Here is a 9,021-nt window from a genome sequence, read left to right as displayed (position 1 = left end):
CAGAATAACAGATCCTTATGGGTTTGGATTGCACTTTGCATAAACTGCATATAGTGGTATGATGTGTGTATTTTCATTTTGATTTTACTCTTTTCTTTACTTCACTGAGTGATAGTTATAATCAGTGTGATGCATATACAGGTATATGATGTAGAAACAGCCTTTTTTATGCTCTTTAAATTCCTTGATGCATTCATTCACAATATACTGCTGTCATGCCTAATTTCTTTATCTTGTGATAGTTTGTTAGGTAGTCAAGAATTGATGTTCTGCTGGCGAATATATGTAGGTTTTCCCGAATGATGTCACAAACGGCCATTATGACGCCATTCCCTATAGCTATTTGTATTATCCAATCATTCTGCAGCAAACCCCAACATTCTAATGCCTGCAGTTTCATACAGATAGTATTCCGATGACGTCACATTCGCGCTGCCACCAATCTGATTGTCAACTTCAAGTTCACTCAGCGGTGCTGTGGCGGTTTATAATGACATAATAAAGCCAAAACCGATCCAGCAAAGACAGAAAAACATTTTTGAAACACTTTTTAAATGTGTAAAGCACATTAATCAGTGCATTTGAGTCCACTGACTTGATTTCTTTCGGTTTGTGTTTGTACTGATGACAAACGAAAGCTGTAATCTAAACGGCTGACATTTCCGCTGGGATATTATTTTCGTGTTCCAAACCGCACACTAGCACCCTGAATAGTGTACAAACATAGCGCCTATACAATCAGAAGTGCACTCATTAGTGTAGCAGGTGAAGTACAGCAGTGTGTGGTTTGGGACGCAGCGTTAGATCAGCCAGTGAGACGCGATCAGCAGCTCCAACGGCTGATTGTAGCTTCGCTGTGCTGCACATTAACTGCTCAGTAAACGTCTCCGAGCAAAAGTCTGAGGTCATTTGTTGATCAAGGATTATTTATTGAGGTAAACTGATGTATTTATTGAGCTGATGTGGCTTCGCATTCATCACTTTTAAATTCGTTGTACATTTAATGCACCTCAGAGTAACTGCAGCAACATTTAAGGTGGAACGGAAAACTAAAATGAGAAGCTGGCGAGTGAGAAACTAAGCTGAGCTTGATTTTTATGCATGGGTTTTTTATTAATGAGCTTTGGTAGCCACTTTTATTATTTATTGTAAAATATCACAAACTGGAATGTGCTGAACTCTGGAGAGTTGCAGGTTATGCGGATCCAGCCCACCAATCTAGCTGATCTTCACCAAACGCGTCAAAGTCCTGACTTGAATCCCATCTTAAGACCTTAAACCAGTTCGTGCTTGAAAACCCTCCAATATAGCTAAATTAAAGAGTCCAGATACCTCCACAATGGTGTAACAAAGACTCGTTACCAGTTATCGCGATTGTTTGACTGCAGTTGTTGTTGGCAATGTTTTCAAGTTTATTTGTCATTTGCACATGTCAGGATATTTGTGCATTGAAATGATTGTGGTGAGGCTCAGATAATCACTCTACAGAAAGTAAAATATATATAAAAAAAAAGAAATATATTAAATTTACACAATATCTAGAGAAATTATACACAAAATATAGTGAAATATACACAAAATATAGACACAATAAACACAAGACATAGAGACAATATACAATAAAAGTGACTTGAGTGACTCTGTGCTATTGCTCTTTAAAGTGGCTTAGTGTTAAACTGTTATTGTCCATAGAAGAGATGATATGGTGAGGATCTGAGGATGCAGACCAAACTTCCTAAGCCTACGCAGGAAGAAGAGATGCTGACGGGCACATCTCACAATAGTGTTGGTGTGGTGGGACCAGGTGAGGTCTGGGGACAGATCCCTGGGGACCCCTGTGCTCAGAGTCAGTGTGGAAGAGAAATTGTTCCCAACTTTCTCCACCTGGGGTCTGCTCATCAGGAAGTCCAGTATTCAATTGCACAGCTGAGAGTTCAAACCCAAGCTTAGGAATGAGTTTGGCAGGGATAATTGTGTTGAATGCTGAGCTGTAATCTATGAACAGCATTCATGTGTTTTTCCTCTCCAGGTGTGTGAGAGCAGTGTGTACTGTTGTGCAATGGCATCGTCTGTTGGAGCGATATGCAAATTGGTGAGGGTCCATGGTGGCTGGAATCATTGAGCTGATGTGAGCTTTCACCAGATGCTCAAAGCACTTCATAACTGTAGATATCAGTGCAACAGGGTGGCAGTCATTCAGGCAGGTGACAAGACGATTTCTTGGGGACTGGAACAGTTGTGGTTTCCTTAAAGCACTTGGGAATCACGCTGCATCCACAGCCGTGTGTGTGTGTGTGTGTGTGTGTGTGTGTGTGTGTGTGTTTTTGACATTTGTAAGACTATTGAGAAAGTTTTGATATTTAATATATTTTGCCAGCAGTTTTTTAAAGCCAGAAAAAAAACGAGTGAGAAAAGATGAAGGTGGAGCGAATAGTTTTCTAATAATAATAGTTGAATGGTGAGTTAAATATAATTTGTTTAAACTCTTTAAAAAGCCAGTTTTATTACACACTTCTGTAACCTAACTATAGCTTATCCAGTTGGCACTGGAGTCCATGTAGTTACTGAATAATAAGCCTTAGTATGTAACAAACCTGAGATTTTTAGGGATTAAATAATGTGTTTGAATATTAAGTTTTAACTGTTTATTTTATAGGGCATTTATTATCATTAGGACTTTTCTTGGTTCCTGCAACAAGAAAAATGTATTTGAACATATATAACATTTCTATAATTAACATTTGATCTGCTTACAGAATGTTATATTGTTATATGTTATATTATAATGTTATACTCTGTTATATTAGAATTTGTCAATAATTTTGATTTTTATTTATTTTAATTTTTATTTATTTTTGTGGTATTTTCATAGTGACAAAAAATCCTAACATGGTCTTATCCACAAATAGATCCAAAATATTATCTTTTGAACAGTCTGTGTACATCACTGCCAAGATCTGTAATGTTCTTATACTGTTTTTTTTTTTTTTTCTTTCCTGCATGTTACCACAAACAGTCATTTCAGAGAGAGTAATAACAGATAATACATTGTGGTTTGGATGTTACTTTGATCTCCTTGCGTTCAAAGCAAACATAAGGTATGAGAGATTTGTAAAGCGTCTCTGAGACTTTGTATCACTGGGCTATGACGGGAAGAACACAGTAGTAGAGAGCTGTATCTGCCAGTCTTAGTTCTCTAGTACTGAGCTCAGTAGATGATCTAGTTGCAGTAGACTCGAATCTTCTGTCTGCAGTGTTGCTATAACTACTCCTTGATCGAGCCCCTCTATCCAGTAAATACTGTAGAGCTCTGTTAGGATACTGTCTGTAGCAGTGGAGATCGACATCTTCACTACTTGAGTCATAAGAGCATTTCAGTGTAACAGGTTCTCCTTCTTTTTTAAAAACATCAGTCTTTTGATCTTTTGATAGGTCAATTTGATCAGCACCAAACACACCTGAAAGAAAAGTAGAACAGAGATTATTTGAAATTATAATAAAATGTCATTGTTTAAATATTTCGAAGCACATCTTCACAGTAAGTACCTGATGTGATAATGAGGATGATGAGGAGGTTCCTCTTCATTGTGAATATGATCAGATGGAGTCAGTAATGTGTTTAAGCTCTCAGTGTTCTAATGCTGATCTGTGTGTTAGTGTGAGTCTCTCTGAAGTGAGTGCAGTTATGAGAAGCTACAACAGGAAACTCCTGCTCTGGGGAGCTGCTCCACTGAGCTTTCTGTCTTGGGAGAAGATCAAAGCAGAAAGACCCTCACCTATGGTCATGAGCTGTGAGTAATGACTGAAAGAATGAGATTGTGAATACAAGCGGCGGAAATGAGCTTTCTTCGCAGGGTGGCGGGCTACACTCTATTCGATAGGGTGAGGAGCTCGGCCATCCGGGAGGAGCTCGGAGTAGAGCCGCTACTCCTCCGCATTGAGAGGAGCCAGCTGAGGTGGTTCAGGCATCTGATCCGGAACCCAACTGTTGTGAATGGTTTTGAGTGGCTGGTCACGGCTCACGTTAATGAATTCATTAAATATCAATCCTGGACCCCAAGGAATTTTCCTACAGGTGAAATCTCTCCACTGAGGACTGCATAACCACTACCATCCACCTGGCCTTATCACACTTGGACAACAAGTACACTTATGTTAAGATGCTGTTTATTGACTTCATATCAATCATATTGCCAAGTATGCTGACAAAACTACAGCAATCTACAACAACATCTACAACAATAATGAGATGGATTACAGAGAGGAATGAAACAACTTTAATGCCTAAAACACAATCTCTATTTAAATCACCAAGACGAGAGATGATTGTCGACCTCAGAGGACACAGATTCCTCAAACCCCTCTGCACATTAGTGGTAGAGCAGTGGAGTGCACAGCTTCAAGGTCCTGGGGATGCACATCACTGACAATCTCTCCTGGTCCATGAACACCTCCTCCTCTGTGAAGAAGGCACAACAGTACCCCTTGTTCCTAAAGGGGGCTGGTCTGTAAACATTCATCCTCAACTGCATTTACGGAAGCATCACAGAGAGCATCCAGATCTGCAGCATCACTATCTATATGGGAACTGCTTTATCCCAGACAGGAAAGCACTGCAGTGGGTAGTGAAAACTGTCCAGCCCATCAGTGAGTCAAGCTTCCCTCTAATTAAGGACATCTACACTGACCGGTGTAAAGAAAAAGTGTACAGCATCAGGAAGGATCCCTCCCATCCATCACATAGACTGTTTGCTCCACTGTGATCTTGTAGAAGGTTAGAGTGTTGCAAAAATTTGATGGAAAGTGATTGTTTCCAGATGAATATAAGGATTTATAGAAGGAGTTGTAATTATTGTTCTATGTTTTATATGAATATAATTTTTTATTTGTTCCTGTAAGTTTCTTATTATGGATTTGTTTCTATTATATATTTAAGTGCATGTGCTCATAGTAGACTGAAAATATGTTAAGTCAGAACGATGTAGTGCTGTAGGAAAAATTGCTGATTCAGGTGATACACACTAAGACAGTAATACATAGAAAGTGTTTACTTGTGTTTTTTGTGAAATTTCTAGTATGACTGGAGGAAGGGTACTGTGGACATTTACTACGTTAGTCTCTCCCTGCATTTGTTGTCACAAAAAATATGCATGTTATTAAATAATAAAAACTCTGTAGTGCACCCAGCTGCACTAAACTGTATCCTGTTTTTGTTACATGTGCATGCACTTTTTTGGCCTTATTGTTCTCCAGAATTTTAACCTCAATCATTTCAGAGAGAGTGTAATAACAGATAATACACTGTGGTTTGGATGTTACTTTGATCTCTGTGTGTTCAAAGCAAACAGAAGGTGTGTGAGTTTTTGTAAAGCGTCTCAGAGACTTTGTATCACTGGGCTCCGACTCTAAGAGCACAGTAGTAGAGAGCTGTATCTGCCAGTCTTAGTTCACTGACAGTGAGCTCAGTGAATAATGTGGACACAGAAGACTTAAATCTCTGATCTGCAGTGTCCTCCTCATCACTCCATGATCGGGCACCTCTAAGCAGTAAATACTGTAGAGCTCTGCTAGGATACTGTCTGTACCAGTAGAGATAGACATACTGACTACTTGTTTCATAAGAGCATTTCAGTGTAACAGGTTCTCCCTCTTTTCTAATAACATCAGTCTCCTGATCATTTGGTCCAATTTGATCAGCACCAAACACACCTGAAAGGAATAAAGAATACAAACATATTTAACATTTTAAATCTCACTGTCCACATATTTCTAAGCACATCTTCACAGTGAGCACCTGATGTGATGATGAGGATGATGAGGAGGTTTCTCTTCATTGTGAATACGATCAGATGGTGTCAGTAGTGTGTTTAAGCTCTCAGTGCTCTAATGCAGATGTGTGTTAGTGTGAATCTCTCTGAAGTGAGTGCAGGAAACAAAGAACAGGAAACTCCTGCTCTGGGGAGCTGCTCCACTGTGCTTTCTGTTGTTGTGGAAGATGAAAGCAGAAAAAAGAAATAAACATGAAATAAGAGAAAGAAATAGTTACATGAATGCATGATAATGAAACAATATTTTTTCATTAATACAAAACTAATAAGAACTCCTAGAAAGCAGATTTTTTAACTGTAACACTTTCCAACAGGTGTAACCACACAGTGAAATCTCCAGTGTTGAATGAATTCTTACACTGTCCATTTGTGCTCAGTTGGAAGATTTTTCTCTGTATGCATCACTAGAGGCAGACTAAAGGTTACATCCACAAAAACAAATCGCACACGGATAGAGATTCAAACACAGTAATACATATTAAAAATAATATAGACATTACATTAAAAATGTAATAAAAAATTCACAAATCTAAACACCTTTACAAGCACCTTTTTATCAGTCTATGTATTCTTAAAGTTATGACTAAATGACTCACAGAGAGAACAGCAGTTAGTGGCCAAGAAGAAACATATAGACAAATTCTCTCGAGTTTCATTTCAGTCTTTACTGTTGTTTTTAAATCCAGTCACTGACACCTTTAATTTACTGCATTAAACACAATATTCACTTCAACAAAGACAATTAAGAAACATTATAGTACTGAACAAGTTCTTCAATACTGGCATTCACTGCATAAAAGTTCTTTAACATTATAATAAAATGAACAAATTCATTTATCAATGTATTTTGTCAGTTTTTTGTGTGTAAGGTTGATCACTGAATGTGATGTTTGTAAGATGACTGTATGAAGGTAACAGGCACATTTGTAGGATTATTGTTTAGAACTACATTTTGTGTATGATGGTTGAATTTGATGATGTCACAGTGGCTCAGAACACAGTAGTACACAGTAGAGTCTCACACACACACACTCACACACACACACACACACACACACACACACACACACACACACACACACACACACACACACATACATTCTGGCCTGTCAGTTATTTTAAAGTGATTTTAAAGATGCGTTGATCTATTTTGAAGTCATTATTATTATTATTATTATTATTATTATTATTATTATGTAAATAAGGGGGCGGCACAGTGGCGCGGTGGGTAGCGCTGTCGCCTCACAGCGAGGAGGGCCTGGGTCCTCTCTGTGTGGAGTTTGCATGTTCTCCCCGTGTCTGCGTGGGTTTCCTCCAGGTTCTACGGTTTCCTCCCACAGTCCAAAGACATGCAGTCAGGCCAATTGGACATGTTACATTGCCCCTAGGTGTGAGTGTGTGAGTGACTGTCTGTGTCTGTCTGTCTGCCCTGCGATGGACTGGTGACCTGTCCAGGGTGTATTCTGCCTTCCGCCCGATGACTGTTGGGATAGGCTCCAGCATCCCCCCTGCGAGTAGCGGCTTAGAAAATGGATGGATGGATGGATGGATGGATGGATGGATGGATGGATGGATGGATGGATGGATGGATGGATGGATGGATTATGTAAACAAATTATTCCATATATATGAAGCTGCCTTGAACTGTTCAACACTTTGCTGAAAGCTCCTATTTTAGATGCTAACATTAGCTATACATATCCATGCTATCATGCACCCTCTCCTGGCTTGGTGGACATATGCCAAAAAAAAAAACAGCCCAATTCATGTTTCATATTACAGGAGATGAAAGTAAACTTTTTAAAAAGTAAGACGTAAAAGGAACAAATTTAGATGTTACAGTGGATTTCAGTTTTGAAGATTGAATATGTAGTTTAGTCAAGTATAGAAATACTTTACTCGTGTTTTGTATTTGTTCCAGCAGCAGGTGTTAGTGGTGTCTTTATCTGGGTTTGTGGTTCACTGATATCATGGTGTAGTGAGGAAATAAGTTTTTGTACAGCCTCTCAGGGACTTTGTATCACTGGGTCTACTCTAAGAGCACAGTAGTAGAGCGCAGAGTCTGTGAGCTTTAGGCCACTGATAGTAAGTCCAGTAGATGTATCAGTTGTTTTTGCTTCAAGTCGAGGGTCAGTGGGGGTGCTCTGGTCCCAACTGCGTGATTTTGCTCCTTTATACAGTAAATAATCTGGAGCTTCATTAACACGCTGTCTGAACCAGTAAAGCCTGATATCATTGCTGGTTGACTCATATGAGCATTTCAAAGTAACAGTTTCTGTTTCTGTGCTGAAAATTTTATCTTCCATCGGCTCAATTGTATCTGCAAAGACACCTGTATTTAAAAAAATAAAGAAGAAAATAAAATGAAATAGATAAAATGAAGAAATTAAGAAATGCATATATAATACATTTGTCTATACATAACGACATACTGAAACATCATATTAAAGACATTTTAGTAGCTGTTTTCACTAATTCATCAACATTAATAGGTCACCTGATGATGCAATGAGATAAAGTGTTATAAATCTCTCCACGTGCAGTTTGATGCATCTCTGAGCCATTTTGGAACACAGTAGTCTCTGCCTATGAAAGTGGTCGCTGTGCTTTGCTCTTTACATGAGAAAACCACACTATTGACAACCCACCCAGGAAATGCTTGTGGGAAATGTGTTGATTATTAAAGCAGGTGGCAATCTGCTCTGAGAGTCTGAACTATGAACTACATCATTAGTATAGTACAAATTAGTACTGTTTACAGAGTCACTGCTGTTGAGCTGAGGATAGAGCTGAATTCCATCTTGTCCACAATGAATAGGTTCAGATACATACTGTACAATTCAAAAGTTTGGACAGGCCTACTGGTGATTTTTCTTTATCTTTCCTTTTGACCACATTTTAGAATAATAGTGAATATATTAATGTCAAATAACAACACACATGTATTTACAGTGTGTTACATAGATGTCATCAATGAAAAAAATAAAAAAACACTTCTAGCCTCCACAACTTCAGAAAGGTTTAAGCTACAAGCATCCACGTCTCTGAACACTCTAGCTTATGTGATGTCAGCGAGCTGTGACATCGGCACCAATAAGCAATTTGGAAAATCCAAAAATCCTGATAATATTTCTCTGCTTTTAGCCTTCAGATTCTAACAAAGGGTTAAAAGAACAACGTGGTCCACATATCA

Source organism: Pygocentrus nattereri, chromosome 2, assembly GCF_015220715.1.
Source record: "Pygocentrus nattereri isolate fPygNat1 chromosome 2, fPygNat1.pri, whole genome shotgun sequence".
NCBI classification, from domain to species: Eukaryota; Metazoa; Chordata; class Actinopteri; order Characiformes; family Serrasalmidae; genus Pygocentrus; species Pygocentrus nattereri.
The sequence above is the reverse complement of the archived record's forward strand: the minus strand, read 5'-3'. Positions refer to the sequence as shown.